The following is an 18,252-nucleotide window of genomic DNA, read 5'->3' as shown; positions in this document are numbered from 1 at the left end:
TTCAATTTTCCCAAATGGTCACACCAATATTTCCCATTAAGCATGCTCTTTTTATGACTTGACACTGATACTTCTCCATAGTAATTTGGCCCTTTGATTCCTGCCCTGAATCTGGCTAGATATGCTAGTGACTATAGTAGAAGTAATGCTAAGAATTCAGAGATAGTTACAAAAGATAGAGCTTCTACCTGGCTCTTTCTGTCTTTCTCCATTCCTTGCTCACATAGAGTGGAACAGAGATGAGCTGTCTCTACTGAGCCCTGTCCAGACTGCAGATTCATAAGGAAATTAAATGTTTTCCAGGCCACTAATTTTGAGGGTGGTTTGTTATATACCAATAGATAACCAGAACCATATTCTATCTCAATCCCAACAACATTTGATGAGACTTCAGCCTTACTGGGCTTGCTTGATTTTTTTCAATATGACTGCTTCTTCAAATTTACCATTCCCTCAATATGGAAAGTCCTCTCAGTCTGCCAAATCTGTTTTTATCCTGCAAACCTTAGCTTGGGTGAAGGAAAAATCTTTCATGACAAATTCTCGCACAGACTAGGTAGGATTACTATGAGATGCACACATTACTTTCTGTAACAATGAGCTGCATACATACACACTGATAATTTAATTGGTGTCTGTCTGCCTCAAAGATGTAAGCTCCTTGAGGTCGGGAGCATGCCTCTTTTTAAATCCTCAGTGTTCAGCACAGTGCCAGACACAAATGATTGTTCAAAATAGTCACTGAACAAATGAAGTAGGTACTTTCATTCCCCATATAGATGAAAAAAACAGATTTAGAAAAATTAACTATTCTAGAGTCATGAGCAAGTAAATGGGAACACAAATATAACTCCCTCTAAAACTCATGCTATTGACTATCATATATATTGCCTTCCAATAAGGTCCATGGCAATATTTGATATTTTAAAAAATTAGAAATCACTTTAATGGAGTAAAGTTACAGATAAGTTGAGACAGGAAGATCAGTAAGAGGTGGGAAAGGCTTTGTGGGGGGAAGTGGGGCTTAAGCTATGATTTAAATGTAGATCTTAAATAAGAGGAGAGGAGATAGTCAAGGTTATAGGGGCTCAGTAAAATATTAGAGGTAGAAATATCCATGGGGAAAAAAAAAGAAATATCCATGGGTTGTGCAGGGAGATATGAGACACCACTTCAGCCAGAGTAGAATTTTTGAAAAGGTGTAATGAAGGAAAGATCATCAAGTGAAGCTGGAGCCAGATTTGGGGTGTTCTTGAATTCTGGGCTATAATTTTTATCTAGAGACAGTGAAAAGTTGTAATAAATAAGGTGATGGTTTGAATGGGAAGAAATTTGGATTCAAATTTATATTAAAATTCTGATTCTGGTATTTACTAACTATGTTCCCATTTACTTAATTCACTTTTTAATCTTCTATAAAGTGAGAATAATGACTTCATAATATTAATGAATAAATGACTTCATAATATTATTGTGAAAATCGATTTAGATGTTGCATTTGAAGAGCTTAGCCTGGTTCCTGTATGTAGTAAATCTTAATAAATTTTCACTATTGTTTTAAACAGGAGATGCTATATGCAGCATTTTAATAACATATTATCCTGTTGAGCATAATGGCATATTGCCTGTAACCCTGCTACTAGGGAGCCTGAGGCAAGAGGATCACAAGTTTGAGGTCATTTTGAATAACTTATTGAGACCCTGTCTAAAATAGCTAGGAAGAGAGCTCAATGGTCAAGTGCTTACGTAGCATGCACAAGATCCTGGATTCAATCTTCAGTACCATAAAAATGAATTAATAAAATAATAATAATATATTATCCTGCTAATCAAATGCAGGAAGGCAGAAATGGCTGCAGGCAGGAGAGGTAGAAGGGAGGTTTATCAGAACAGATAGCAGTCAGTGCTGGGAATACAAATGAAGAATTTAAGAGTGAGTTGAAGAAATAAATGGTAGAAGTTGTGACTCATTGGGCATGGGGGATGAAGGTTATGGAAGTGAAAGATGCTTCCAACGCTGAAGAGACTAAAAGAACATAGGGCCCTAATGAAAATGGAGGAAGTGACTTTGCCTTGGGAAATGGTAAGTTGCCTTTGGATGGAAATGAGAAGCTATAGCAAGACATGCAAACACTAAAATATATCTTCCATGCAAAATTATGATGTTTGCAAAATTATGATGTTAGGAATTCTTCACTGAGTCTTCATTTGCTCATCTTTTTGTGAGTCCCCATCCTCTCTATCCCTCTCTTTTCCAACATAGTGCTTTTGCTCCTCTCCCAATCAAAGCTGTTCTGACTTCAAAGTCAGCCAGATCCACATTGGATTTGGTTCCTGTCACTCACTAGCTAGGAGACCTTGGGCAAGTTATTTAATTCTCTGAGTTTAACTTCCTAATCTACAAAACAGGGTAATAATATAGTCTCTATATCATAAGGACTGATGAAATTTAAAATGAAATGATGTGGATGAGATGATTCCCAACTCACAGTAAGTATGCAACCAATGCTGTTTGAGGAAAGAAGCAGATTACAGCCATTCTTTCAGAAAATAAGTTCAACAGTCTCTCAAATGTGGTCCAGAAACAGATCCATATATACAAAGTCCCATAATTAATGGCATTGAGTGAAGCATAGTTTTTAAAATAAATAGTTCTGGGTTAATTGAATAATAGAGTAAGAAAATTAATCTTGATTTCTACCTCACACCATACATAAAAGTCAATTTCAAAGAAAATGAGAAAATATCTTCATTGATATTTCATGATATGTTTCTTAAAGCCAGAAAGTTTTTAATATAAGACATGCAAGGAGCTAACCATAAGAGAAAAATGATTTCTTCATTTGTTATTAATTTAATTAAGAACTTCTGTTTATGTACAATATTTTACTAAGAAAATGAAAAGTTAAGTCACAGAGTGGGAGAAAATGTCTGCAATGTGTATATCCAATAGATTATCAGAATATATAAGAACTTTAAAATCAGACCACTGCCTACCCACCAGAAAAGCTAACTGGAAAAGACAGATCTACTGTTGGCAAAGACGTGGCATGACTTTTAACTTTCAAGTTGATTGTAGGAATGAGAAGTGTACAACCCCTTTGGAAAAATGTGTTTGATAATACCCACTAATGTGGAATGTGTATTCTATGTTCCATATATTCCACTCCTCAGTAGATGTCCAGGAAAGATGTGTACACAAGTTCACTGAAAGACCTGAACTATAACTATAATAACAACTTTGCTTGTAAGAAAAAAAAAACTGGAATCAACCTGTTTTGATTTAGATATGAGTTATCCCCAAAAGCTCATTGTGGGAGGCAATGCAAGGCAGTTTAGAGGTTTCAGAGCCTTCCCCTAATCATTGCACTAATACACTGACATGGTTTAACTGGGTGGTAACTATAAGCAGGTAAAGGGTAACTGGAGGAGGTGGGTCACTAGGGGTGTGCCTTTGAGGTTTATATTTTGTCCTGGTGAGTGGAGCTCTCTCTGCTTCCTGATTGCTATACTTTCATCTGCTTTTCTCCACCATACTCTTCTGCCATGATGTCCTGCTTTACTCTGGCTCAGGGATAGAGAGTCGACTGTCTGTGGAGACCTGTGAAATCATGAGGAAAACTTTTCCTCCTCTAATTGTTCTCGTCAGGTCTTTGGGTCACAGCAACAAAAATTACTAAAACACAACCCAAATGTCCATCAACTTTAGAATAGTTAAGTAATTCGTGGTTTATTTGCACAGTGGAATACTAGACAGCAATAAAGTTAAATTACGTGCAGTGCATAGCTGACACTATAACACTGAGCAGCACTCCATAACCCAAAGAATACATATATGATCCCACTTATATGAAGGTTAAAACAAGTAAATATGATAACTATGTGAGATAATGCATATGTTAATTAGCTAAATTTAGTCATTCCTCACTATATATGTATTCAGAACAATAAATACATAAAATTTTATCTACCAATTAAAAAAATCTAAATAATGTAATTTGTCTTGTTTTAAGCCAAGATGGTGGTTTCCCTGGTGGAAGGCAGGGAATGTGACTGGAAGGGGGCACAAGGCAGGAGGCAGGGGCCTCTGAGAAAATGGCAATGTTCTGTGTTTAGTGTTCATTATATGAGTGATTCATTAACACCTATGATTTGTGCACTTTTGTGTAGGTATGCTGCATTTAATAAAAGGTTCACATTTTGAAAAATTTAGCTGTTCCTAGGAGTTTTGAAAACTTTGATTCTAATTGATCATTGGACGTTTTGTCAATTAAAACAGTTTTGGGCATGAAAGAATAGATCGGAGAGGGGATAGGTGGAATTTCCTGGGGCCTCAGAAATTATGCCACGTAAATGCTTACATACTCAAAGACAAATTTCCTGTATGCACTGAGACAGAGGCAGGTGGGAACTCTGTAAGTGCTGAGAAAGACTCTGGTCAGCATCCAAAAGACTAAAAGTGCCCAGGCCTCCAACACTTGGCAAGGTCAGCCTGTATTTCCTCTCCATTTATAAGCCCAGATCTTGAAGAAGGCAGCTCCACAATCCCCATGGCAAAGCTGGGTCCCTGAACAGAGGCACAGTCCAGTGGCTATCTTTTGCATGCTGGCCAAAGTCAGTCACTTGCTTGTGTAAAAGACTGGAGGAGACTGCCAGAGAGGTTGCTCTGAACAAACTGTGGTTGGAATGAACATTGGAAAGCAAAATGGAGAGACAGCAGTACACCAATTAGCTAAATGAATTGATTGTCATTTTTAGGCCTGATCCCAGGAGGCCAGAACAGAGACAGGCTGTCTATAAAACCCTTCTCTGAGAACAGTTGTAGATAAGGAGCTTGTGATTAAGAGATAGAGAGATACTTACCCGGACAGATGAGATGTGAGGCAGAAACCAGGAACACTAAATGTCACCAGAAAATGGATGTGCTGATTTTTTTTGTCATACACTATATATGGCTATGGAGAATTCATGCCTCATACAGGAACTGCAAAGGGAGAGAGCCACTATAGTATGAAGGCTTGAAGGTGCTGTGTCTCTGGATCTTTGCTCATGGACTGGCTGGGTCAGGGTCTATAATCATGAAAAAGATACAACCCCACCGTCAAAGTTCACCTCTGGGTGGGACACAGAAGCAGGTAATTTCAATACCTTGTGATGAGCAGGAATAGGAATGGACCCAGAAAGCTATGGGAATATCAGAAAGGAACCCCTAACTCTGAGAGAGGAGAGACCAGAAACACTTCAGAGATAGAGGACTTATGTTCAAAATGCTTAAACCACAGGGTTTAACTATTCACCACCTCCCAACAGTCCATTCAGTTATCAATGGATTAATCCACTGATAAGGTCAGAACCCTCATGATCCAATCACTTCCTACAAACTTCTTCTCAGAATATTGCTACTTTGGGACCAAGTCTTCAACATGTGAATCTTTGGGGGACACTTCATATTCAAACCATAACAACACCACCGGCTTTGCATCCCAAAGAAAAAGAGTTTAGGCGTGTCATCTCAGGTCCCCTACATTCACCAGTGTCCCCAAATATCCCATACAACAACTACGCAGTGTAAGCAGGCACCAAGTAGTTACTGACTAAATCACACGATTTATGAACACTAAACGGACCACACAGAGTGTGCTTGTATGATCAAGTAAAATATCCAATGAAGTAAGTCATGCATTGAATGATAGTATCCTGATTTCTGTGTGGTCAGATGATTCACCACAAATAGTAGGCAGTTTCCCTAAGTGATGTTGTTATGGTTTGAATATGAAGTGTCCTCCAAGGACTCACATGTTGAGGACTTGGTCCAAATGTAGCAATGTTCCAATATGGAGTTTTTAGGACATGATTGGATCATGAGGGTTCCGACCTTATCAGTGAATTAATCCATTGATAACTGAATGGACTATTGGGAAGAGGTGAAAGCAGTAAGTAGATGGAGCATGGTTGGAGGAAGCAGGTCACTGGGGGTGTGCTTTTGGGGTCTATGTCTCCCCTAAATTCATTCTCATTCATACTTCTCTCCCTCACCACCTCGTCTCTACTTCTTGGTTGCCATGAACTGAGCAGCTTTTCTGCCACATCTGTATGCCATGATGTTCTATCTCATCTCAGACCCAAAGCAATGGGGCTAGCTGACCATGGGCTGAAACTTTTGAAATCATGAGCCCCGATAAAGCCTTCCTCCATTAATAAGAAGTTGCTATTGTCGTGTATTTTGATCACATGGGAAAAAAAATTGACTAACACAGCCTGTCTTGATTAATAAATTCCCTGAAAGCTGACAACTGGTGGAAGGAGATGAAATAACTTAAACACACAGAGAAAACGTAAATGACTAAATGGGTTCAGGTAAACAGGGGTGAATAGGAGTTGGAGAGTTCATATCCTCCTTTATTTTGGCTGTGGAAAAGCAAAACCTCCAAAGTAAAATTTGCATTTATAAGATGAAATTTTCTGATACACACTTTACTGTCAGGAATTTTGTTAAATAATATAGGAGGCATTCAATAGAAATTCAGGCTAGAATTGCTAAAACCGTTCACTCAATTTTCAAGAGAAGTTAGAAATTTAGATTTTGAGATTCGCTATTCTAATTGTAAATATTGGCATATAATTAAAGAGCTCTTCCCTCTTCCTCAAAGTCTAAGCCTTCTGGGTTACCTGCTGCTCCTCAGGGCTGGACATAGGTATTCTTTCTACTTAATTCTATCAGTCATTCCTATGACTCAGAGGCCCATCTATGTTCTGATGTATCCTAGTTTAAAACTCCAGCCTAGACCTCTTTCCTGAGCTCCAGGCTTACATGTTAACCTCTCCACTTAACATCTCTCCTTGTTGCTATCTCCAAGTTTATGTGAGCAAAACTGAACTTTTAAGTGCTGTTCCAAACTACCCTCCACATTCCCTTCCTGTCTTTCTCATTATATTATAAGGCATTGCCATCCCCCTGGGTGCTCAAGCCAGAGGCCTAAACATCTCCTTTGTCTTCTCCCTTTCTGACCAATGGCCCAGCACAATCAGCAATAGCTGCCAACGGTCCCACAGCTAGTAAGTGAGCTGCAGTGTGACCTAGGATTTTAGAATTTCCTGTCCTCCATCATGGCGCTCTCAACAACACATCTGGCCATGACCTCTCCTTATTTTAAAAGGTAATTTTTGATGCACATCATTACCCTAAGTACATGTGTGAAGACACGAAAAAAAAAGATAATTTTAATAATTTGTAAGTGGACAATTCCGTGGCATTAAGTATATTCACAATGTTATATAACCCACCACTAACTATACACATAATTTTTCATTATTCCCTCCAAAAAAAATTCTTCATCCATTAAACAACAGTTCCCCATTCTCCTTTTCCACAAGCTCCAGCAACCTCTACTTACTGTGACACACAAATTTGCCTATTCTAGGTTTCTCAAGTGGAATCACACAATACTTGCCTTCTTTGTCTGGCTTATTTCACTAAGCATAATGTTTAAGGTCTATCCATGTTGTAGCATGTGGCAGAATTTTATTACTTTTAATGATTAAATAATATTCCATTGTATTTATGTACCACATTTGTTTATCTGTTCATCCACTGATTGATAGTTCAGTTGTTTCTGCCTTTTGGCAATTGTTAATAATGCTGTTATTAACATTGGTGTACAAGTATATGGGCAAGTTGTTTTCAAGTCTTTTGTATCTATACCTCGAAGTAGAACTATTTGGTCATGTGGAAATTATAGGTTTAATATTTTGCAATCCCACCAAACTATTTTCCACAGCAAACACAACAATTTCTAATCCCAACATTTATTCCCCATTTTAAAACTACTAGGATTATAATTCTATTAGTTCCAGTAGGTATGAAGTGGTATCTCATTGTAGTTTTGATTTGCATTTTTCTAATGACCAATTGTACTGAGCATCTTATATTATGCTTACTGGCCATTTGTGTATCTTCTTGGTAGAATTATTCAAATTATTAGTGCATTTTCTATTTGGTTCATTGTTTTATTGCTGTTGTTGAGTTTTAGTTCTTTATATATTCTACATATATATTCCAGATATAATTTGCCAATATTTTTTCCCTTTCTGTAAATTGACTTTTCATTTTCTTATTAGTATCCCTTGATGCACAAATGTTCTTGGTTTTTGGTGAAGTACAATTTTAAAAGATAATTCTTAAAAAAAAACCCTAAAATCGTAACTCATGTATAAATATAAAATTAACATGTCAGAGGTTTTATTTTACTAAGTAATGAGTAACCAGTTAGATGCTACAACTAATTCAAAGAGGCATTCCAAGAACACACATATGTAGGAGGTCAGGAAAGCTAAAATGAATTTCAACATAGATGCAAAATTGGCCAATATGCAGAGCAATTATCAATTTTATCCACCTGACAAAATTCATTTGCATCTTAAGGACAAGAATCATTTGTATCAATAGCTAAGCTATGGAACCAAACTTGTTGTCCTTTAAAAGATGAATGGACAAATAAAATGTGATATGTGGGTGTGTGTGTGTATACACACACATATACATATATATATAATGGAATATTATTTAGCCCTTAAGAAGAATGAAATTATGGTGTTGTCCGTAAATGAATGGAACTGGAGAATATCATGTTAAGTGAAATAAGCCAGTCCCCAAAAAACCAAAGGCCAAATGTTCTCTTTTTATGCTCGAATTCGGGACCCCCAGAAGACCACCAGAGACCAAGATCAATGTAAACAGCAAAGAGGTGTTTATTGTGAGCTAGCTCGGTCCTCCTCGCGCACACACAGCAACTGGTAACGCTGAGAGGCCCCGAGCCCAGGGTTTGCAGCAGTTTTATACATTCTTTGGAGAAGGCAGGGACCCCCACATACATCATAGCATCTCTTAGCAAATCATCACACACCGAAGGAAAATCAAATAACAACTCTAAAACATGATTAGCACATTCACTGGCGGGAACAAGTTGGGTAGGGGTGATTGGTTACTACAAGAGGGGGATTCATTTGAACTGATTGGTTTGAGCCAAGTGGGGTGTATGTGCTGAACGACATGGTTTCCCAACACGTTATCAACCACCATAAACTACTGGGAGGGTCATCTGGCATCCCAGGTGTTTCCCTGTCTCATGCTGATTGGTGGCTGTTAGGGGGCTGCTATGGATCCCCACCTAGCCTGACTGAGTCAGGGACACCTGGTGCAGCAGATCTCTCCTGTTATTTGTAGATAAACAACTTAGCAGGGTGGGAATGTGCCTAGGAGTGCTCTGTGGGTCTTTCCAAGGACAAAGGTGATGTCCCTTCCTTGGACAGGCTTTGCTCTGAGGTAGAGGCTGGTTTTTCACTCTCTGATATGCAGATGCTTACTCACAATAAGAGATGGGGAGGGAGAGAAGGATAGAAGTTCATTGGGTTAGACAAAGAGGAATGAAGGGAAGGGAGTGGATGGGAATAGGAAAGTCAGTAGAATGAACTGGACACAACATTCCTGTGTTCATAGATGAATACATGACCGGTGAAACTCCACATCGTGTAAACCCACAAGAATGGGATTCTAAATTATACTACATGTACTTATAATATGTCAAAATATACTCTACTGTCATGTATATTTAAACATAAATTTTTTAATAAGCAAAAAAGGGAATCATTTGTAACACTTTAAGTTTTCTACAAAGTTGTAAGAAGTCAAAGACAGGGACAATCTAGACAACTCAGTAATGTGCTAGACACACACAGAAATGTGTTTTTTTGTTGTTGTTGTTTGTTTGTTTTTTGCCTATTTCAAAACCTTTCATGATTTTTCTGGATACCATCTCCAAGGTACCCTTACCCCATCCCAGCAGTAATGCTCTGTTGCCCAGGCTTTCAGCACCAGAATAGCTACTGGGGGCAGTTCAAGGACTGATAAGTGCCAGATGGTGGAGGTATAACTCCTTCTGCTACAGCTACTTTCTATCTACCATGAGCCAGCATTATGCTCTGAGCATCGTAGGGATCAAGGCAGACATGGTCCTTATCCTCTTGAGCCTTACTCACCAGATGCAGATAGGAGTAACAAGTAAATGAAATAATTACAAACTGAGATCAATGCAATGAAGGGAAACGGCTGCTGATACAGAGAATCACCAAGAGGGGCCTTCATAAGCACGGTGGTCAGACTGGCTGCTTGTAAGAGAGACCGCTTAAACTGAGACCTGAAAGAAGTGGAGTCAGCCATTCTAAGTGTGGGGGTAGGGGTGGGAGGAAGCCAACCAAACTGCCAATTCTAGTCTGCCCTCACCCTCTGCACTTCTAGGGACAGATCTGCAGGAGCTGTGGTTATTGCTTCTCCCTGCCCAGGGCCCTGGGGTTTACAGGAGACCAGAAAAGCCAAGCCCCACCCTCCCAGCAGTGTGACTAGCTGCTTTTGAGTCTAAGCTCCAGAAAATATTAAGGGGAAGAGAAGGCCTCCTCTCAAACCAGATCACCCTCCTCCCTCCTCAGTCCTGATTTCAGTTCTCCAGTCTGCTAAGTGAAGCCTGAAATGTCTTCAACACATGAACAAGAGTTGAACTCACAAAGAGAGTTAAAAGGCTTTAAAAATGCAAATGTCTGGGAGAGTTAACACATTAGTGTGACAGTGTAAAATGATCAGCTCTTTTGCTGAAGTGATTTGATTAGAAAACTGCAAAGCACAGAGATCTCCTGGGCACAAGGAAAGATCAAAGGCAGAGTGGGGCCATGGGGCATGGGGATCAATGTCACCTGCCTCACGGCTTTGTCCAGAACTGGGGCTGAATCTCATCTCGGTTCCAAAATCATTTCATGCTGCTCCACAGCTCTCACCAGGAGGTTGGCACTAGAAGGCCAAGGTGGGGAACCATCTGCCCGAGTTGGAGCGCTGCTTCTGGGGACAAACTGCAAAGAGAGGAGCAGGCAGAGCGCAGAGTCTGGGGGCAGTGACACAGGCAGGAGAGGAAGCAGGAAATGGAGAATAGAATCAGAGAGCCCACAAAACAAAAAAAAAAAAAGAAGAAGAAGAAGAAGGAAAGAAAAAGAAAATGTTGTATCATAGCAACCAAGGGACATGCTTAAGGAGAGGATATGGCCAATTATGTCAATGTAGGGATCCAGGGACTGTTTCTGAAAAAATATATGGTTCTGGTTCTGAGAACACCCATATCAGAATCACTAGGGGATTGTTAAGAATTCAGACATCTAGGCCCTGACCTCAACCCAGTTCCAAACCTCTGGCACTGAAACCAGAACTTGGTAGTTTAATAGGTCCCTGGGGATTCTCATGCTTATTCTGGAGTACAGTGGTCCCACCTTATCCGTGGTTTCACTTTCCATGATTTTAGTTACATACAGTCAACTCTGGTCCAAAACTTAAATAGAAAAATCTAAAGATAAACAACTGATAAGTTCTAAGTTGGATATCATTCTGGATAGCATAGTAAAAATTTCACACTGTACTGCTTTGTCTAGCTTGGAGTGTGACTTGTCCTTGTCCAGCGTATCCATGCTGTATATACTACCTCCCTGTTAATCACTTAGTAGCCACCCCAGCATCAGAGGGACTGTTGTAGTTTAACAGTGCTTGTGTTTAAGAAAACTTTAGTATTCCCCAAAATATAAGAGGAGTGATGCTGGCATTTTGGATATGCCAAAGGGTAATAGTGAAGTGCTTCCTTTAAATGAAAAGGTGAAAATTCTCAATAAGGAAAGGAAAGAAATAAGAAAGGATGTGCTAAGGCTGCTAAGATTTACAGTATAATAAGATCTTTTGAGAGAGACCGTATTCACATAACTTTTATCACAGAATATTGTTATAATTGTTCTATTTTGTTATTAACTATTGTTAATCTCTTCTCGGCCTAATGTATAAATTATATTTTACTATAGGTACATAAATATAGGAAAAGCACTATATATGTAGGGTTCAGTACTATCTGTGATTTTAGGCATTAACTGGGTGCTTGTGAAATATTTTCTATAGATAAGGGAGGCCTACTGAAGTGTTTATACATACTGAATGTGAAAATGGAGCTGGGTCCAATCCTGGTTTCTTCACTTGGGCTATTGGGCAAATTATTTAATTTATCTGATACTCTTTTTTGAAGTAATATCTACTTCAATCATAATGTTGACATAAGGCCAATCCTCACATGAAATATTTCTGTATATAAACTATATAGTACTTAGTACATGGCTGGAACAGAATTGGAAGTCAAAGGAAACTGACTACTATTACTACACAATAAGGAAATCCCAATGGATATGGGAAGAAGGGGAGTAATCTTTAAATTTTAAAATATTATCAGTATAGCAACTTAGTGTCTAGCATGTGCGAGGCACTGGGTTCGATTCTCAGCACCACATATAAATAAGTAAATAAAATAAAGGTACATGAACAACTAATAAAAATATTTTTTTTAAAGTCAAATTAAAAGTGAAACCACAAGATCAAGTTCAGGAGACTTTGTGCAGGAGAAAAGACAGTTAAGTTGGTGGCTAGAGCTGGGTTATGTAGGTATGAGCAAGGTTAACTAAAACAGCAGTGGTGAGAGGTACTCGGAGACTGCAGTAAAGGAATTTTCAATGGTGCAGATATTGATACCATTCAAAGGTAATAGTTAGGAATAGGAACTCCATCTCAGAGAAGATGAAGTAGTGGGGTGGACATGAGTTAGAGAAGCTAAACCTTTCTCCCTGAGATCAGAGAAAGAAATTAGAGCAGTAGTTTACTATGGTCCCAGAATGGACACTACCTTGGAACTTGCTAGAAATGCAAATTTGGAAGCTTAACCCCAGTCCTACCCTCTGAGTCTAGAAACTCTGGAGGAAAGGTCCAGCAATCTGTGTTTTGACAAGCCCTTTAAGTGGTTCCAATGGAACTAAAAGTTTATGAACCCCAGATTGGGAAATAGTTGTAGAGGCAGGGAGCTCTGACCTAAGTAGGATTACCCTGGGGATCTGATGTAGGTGTAGTGATTACACTTAATACTATTGTGTCATATACTGAAGATTTGCTAATAGAGTAGACTTAAAGTACACACACACCCACACACACACACACACCACCTAGAGTAAATATGCAAGGTGGTGAATATGTAAATTTGTTCAATCTCCATAATTATTCTCCTTTTCTGTCTCTGTCTCTTTCTCTGTCTCTAAAAGGTGAGTGGAGGGTTTGAGGAAGGAGAACCAACGTTATGTGCCCCAGACAAGAAGAGTCTGAGAGAGGCGTCTGTTGGGGGATGAGTAGCAGCCTACAGGCCTGGGGTTAATTGGGGCCTGGATCAGACCGCTGGGTGTGAAATTAGACAGGAGAGAGCTGTGGAGAGAAATGGCATTCCTCCCTCTCACACCATAGTCTCCCCCATTTCCTTCTGGCAGTTCTTAAGAATTCATTTCATTTGCCTTCAAGGTTTATTTGTAGACAAAACTCAGCACTCATTTGAACTAGCTAAGAACCTCACTTTTACATCTTTGGTTGTTTTTTGGGGGGGGGAGGGGCAGACTAGACCACGCCTTTCCACTCTTAGGAACCCGTGCAACAGCCCCTGGGAATGAGAAGGAATCATGAACTCAGGGCTTTCTACAAATGATGTGGTATTTAAATAGGAAGCTGAGAGAACAGAGGCCAAGAGTATCTCACCCAAATAGCACTCTTTCTTCCCTCCTGGCGCCTAGGATATTCCCTCAAGCAGTTTCCTTTTCTCCCTACAGGACAGCACTGGATTCGTTCAGGAGGAGATGTGAGATATCACCCTCAAATCATTAAGACTAAAAGAGACTTTGGAAACCACCCAGCTAGGCCTTGAGGGACCCAGAAATGCAAGTGGCTGAAAGTGGAAACAAGACCAGAACTCAGGAATCCTAAAGCCCTCTATGTATATAAGTTTTCTCTTTCTCTCTTCTTTAAATGTAATTTGAAATAAAATTCCAAAATAAAAATAATGGTTTTTTTAGTTTGTTTGTTTAATTCAATACTATGTGCTTGGCTGGGTGTGGTGGCACACACGGGTAATTCTAACATATTCAGGAGACTGAGATAAGAGGATCACAAGTTCAAGTTCAGCCTGAGCTGCTGAGAGCCATAGCCAAGTAGGAATGACGCATGGCAATTTCCTTGTCAGCCTACTCAATGTTGCTTAGAGGGAGGACTCTCCATTGTGGAAATGGGCTTGCCTTGGACCCAGGTCATTTGCAGTGACATTGCATGAATGTTTGAGAGTTTTGGTTTGAAAGGTGACCTTGCTCAGGGATTAGGGCGGCTCAGGGTTTAGGGTGGCTCAGGGTTTAGGGTGGATCCTGTTGGATTAGGGTGGCTCCAGGTTTAGGGTGGATCCTGCTGGGAATAGGGTGTATCCTGCTGCCTCCGGCGCCCGCTCCTTGAGTTCGTGTGGAGTTCTTGGGGTTCTGAGAGTATTTGGTATGCAGAGCCCGGTGGAGGGTGTGTATTTTCCCCAGGTGTAGAGTGCTGGTGAGAGTTCGGGAATAAAGAGTTGCTGTTGGAATCTACAAGTTTTTGTGGTGGCTAGGTTATTTTGTGCCAGACTGCGGCACTGAGCAACTTAGTGAGACCCTGTCTCAGAAGGGAGGTAGCTCCATGGTAGAGTGCACCTGGGTTCAATTCCTAGTACAACAACAACAACAACAATACTCTTGTGCTTGCTCTCCTGTGTGCTCTCTGCCTTTTTTGTTTCTTCTATATGCAGGATAAAGTCAACAGGACCTTTATTTCATTCATTTATTTACATGCATCAGAATTCAAATATTCCCTTCAACAGAGTAATTGAACAGCTTTTTTGGTTTTTGTACTGGGGATTAAACCCAGGGACATTAAGCCACTTCTCAGCCCTTTTAATTTTTATTTATTTATTTATTTATTTATTTATTTATTTATTTATTTATTTATATTTTGAGACAAGTTCTCACTAAGTTGCTTTAGGACCTGGCTAAATTATTGAGGCTGACTTCAAACTTGAAATTCTCCTGTCTCAGCCTCCAGAGTCACTGGGATTATAGGTATGTGCCACCATGCCTGGCTTGAATAGCATTTGCTAAGCAGAGTTACCTTAAGAAAGGATGAAACTGATGAACTGTTTCAATGTTAAATCTGCAAGCAGAAGTATTTGCTAGGCATTGGGGATGAAGCTCAGTGGTAGGGCACTTTCTTAGCATGCTGAGGCTCTGGGTTCTGTCCCCAGCACCACAAGAATGGCAGCAACAACAAACAAGTCATTGATACACTTTTGCTTTTCTTTACTGTATTGCTGTTGCTTTGCTCAGAAGTGTGTCATGTTATTCGTCGTACATGTTTTTATTTTTCTTTAGGGACCAAACTCGTTGAAAGGGAAAGACCCTGTCTTGTTTATCTTTGTGGTCTTCAAGGTTTCTTTTCTTTAATTTATTTATTTATTTTTTAATTCTTGAGTTGCTGATGGACCTTTATTTCATTCATTATTTTTACAAGCGGTGCTGAAAATCGAACCCAGTGCCTCACACATGCTGGGCAAGCACTCTACCACTGAGCCACAATCCCAGCCCTCTTCATGGTTTCTTGTACTGCTTTTCAACACAAAGTTGGCTCTTCATAAGCTTCGGGCACAGTGTTCACTCTTCGTAAACATTTGTGGAATGACAAGGCTTAAAATAACTTTGCAGCCAATATTTTTGCAACTTGTACCTTCACCACAAAAAGGAGAAAAATCCAATCACAAAATGAATATGCCACACTGATGGGAGAATTTAACAACCTTCTTTTTAAAAGAAACCACCACAGAAAGCTATGGGTTCAGACATTCAATTCTGAAGTCAAAATCACTCAGATGAGTCTGAATGGCTGAATCAAATCTTTTGAAATAAATTAAAAAATCAACTCATAGCAATTTTGGCAAAATTAAATAATACATCAAGTTGCATTTAAGCCAATTTCCCTTTCTAGAGTCAATGAGTTGCTTTGAGGCAATAAAATATAATAAAATAAATGAAAATATAAAACCCAAAGGATTGTGTTTATTTACAGTCTGGGTAAGAAAAACTGCCTGTTTGCTTTCCTGTAAAAGTGAAAGGAGCAGAGAAGGTTCGTAGACTCTTTTCAGATGCTTCAACTAAAAAGTGAACGGAGCCCTAATGCCAATAATTGAAAATGAGAAGAGAAATTGTGCCAAACACTTGGCACCCGCTGTAGCAATTAAGAAAGCACCTGCTTTATGCTTCATCTGCTGTCATTGCCTCCCTGCTTCATTTAGACTGGTTTCTGTTTTTTGGTGTGTTTTTTTTTAATTGATTTTAAGGATAAATACACCTCACCGCACAAACACACACAGCTATCTTTTTCTGTCTTTTCACATTTCTTCTTTCCCTTTGGCTATCATTAACTCAGGCAAAACTGGGTGCCAGGAGGATCCAGACAAGGACAGACACCTACATTTCTAAAATGTTGGGACTGTCGTAACCATAGCAATCGATTCTGATATGATAGTACCCATGTCCCCTGCTCTTACTAAGCAGCAGATTACACCATCCCAGAGAGACCCTGCAAATAAAGGCGTAGGTTTGATTTCTGGAAGGAAGATTGATCGTTATTGGCTTAGTCCTGAGCCTTAACTGTGCAACAAAAGCAAGTTTCTCTGTAGAGATTTAGGCTTACAAGGAGACACCATCAAATAGTTCTAGATAGTTATCAGCACAAGGCTAGCATGAGCATCAGATGAGATACGAAAGAGGTGACCATGCTTTGAAAAGTTGAAAGAAGTATGCAAATGGAAAGCAGGTATTAATATTAAAGATGTTTATCAAAATCTGCCTAAGAGAAACAAGATAGGAAGCATATTCATTCATTCCCTGGAAGTGAATTAGCATTTTTCCAAGCCTGAGCTGCCATTTCCTCTTTCCCCTTTCATCCTGTTCATAAAAGCTGGCTAATGATGCCTACATCAGAGGCGATTGTGAGGCTCAAATGAGATAATGCCTGTGAAGCACCTTGCTCCATACCTTCTGTATAAAAGACACTTCATAAATGTGAATTGCATTTCAAAGGGAAAATCAAGTTCATTATCCTGAGAATTCTTCACACTTTCAGTCTACCAATAGATGCTTCACATTAAATTACATGTTTTCAAGAGAGAAAAAGAGAAAGGTCACCGTCAACCCTACACAGTCAGAGAAGCTGGCTGCTTCTTATGTGGGGAAGACAGACGTGAAACAAAAGCATGTATCCCTGGATCTGGTATGTGGAATTGTCAGTCCCATCTTCCCATTCTGATTAATAATATTACACGCTCCTGGGGAAAACATTTTTAAGCTACTTTTGAATTCCCTCTAATACAGACAGACACCTACAAAGAGATTCTGAGAATGAAGCCAAAGCTTCTGGTTACAGCCTCGAAACTCCTTGAGGGCAAGGTTCACTCTGCCTGGCTCCTTGCCACGTCCCAGCACTTTCCTGAGTGCCCTGTGACCAACGAGTGAGTGTTCAGTATACATTTAAAGGGTTTCTCTTCTCTTTATAGTTTTGGGGACCAAAAGCAGGAATCTTGTGCATGCTAGGCAGGTGCTCTGTCACTGAGTTATGTCCCCATGTCCTCCACTCAGTGCACATTTATTAAATTATTTCAGCACATCAGCAACATGAAGGAGAAGCTGAGATACAATTAAAGGTGTTTTTAATTCATCTATTCCATTGGCATGTCCTGTTTCGTCTGCATTGAATGCAAAATAAGGTCACATTTGTTTAAGTGCTCAAACCATGACTCTGAGGTTTCCGTTTGTTTATTGGGATAATCCACCATGCTCTTACAGGGAACTTGTCCTGTGAATAAGACTAAGAGCTCCAGGAGCTGAGAGTTCAAAATGGCTAATTTAAAGTTAAATAGTTAATATCTCACGTGAAAAGAAACTACTTAGTCTGTTCAGTCCACAAAAGGGCTCAGCTATCTGATGTTTGTGTTGCTTTACATCAATGCAAAAACTGTAAAGTTCAGTTATCCAAAATAAGACCTATTTTGTTTTCGATATTGCTACAGTACAAGACAGATCCCATTGACAGTTCTAAGAGATTATTAGGGAGTGGCAGAAGATCATCTCTCTCCCTTTCTCTCTCTCTTACCCTTTATCTCTTTCTCTCTCTTTCACACATACACACATGCACATCCAGACACACACACACACCTATCCTTGGATCCCCTGGGTCCAATATGTCTGAACTTCTGATATGGCATCACCTGTGGATGCAGAGCTTCTGGTTAATACACACACACACAC

Source organism: Ictidomys tridecemlineatus, chromosome 1, assembly GCF_052094955.1.
Source record: "Ictidomys tridecemlineatus isolate mIctTri1 chromosome 1, mIctTri1.hap1, whole genome shotgun sequence".
NCBI classification, from domain to species: Eukaryota; Metazoa; Chordata; class Mammalia; order Rodentia; family Sciuridae; genus Ictidomys; species Ictidomys tridecemlineatus.
Note: the sequence above shows the minus strand (reverse complement) of the source record.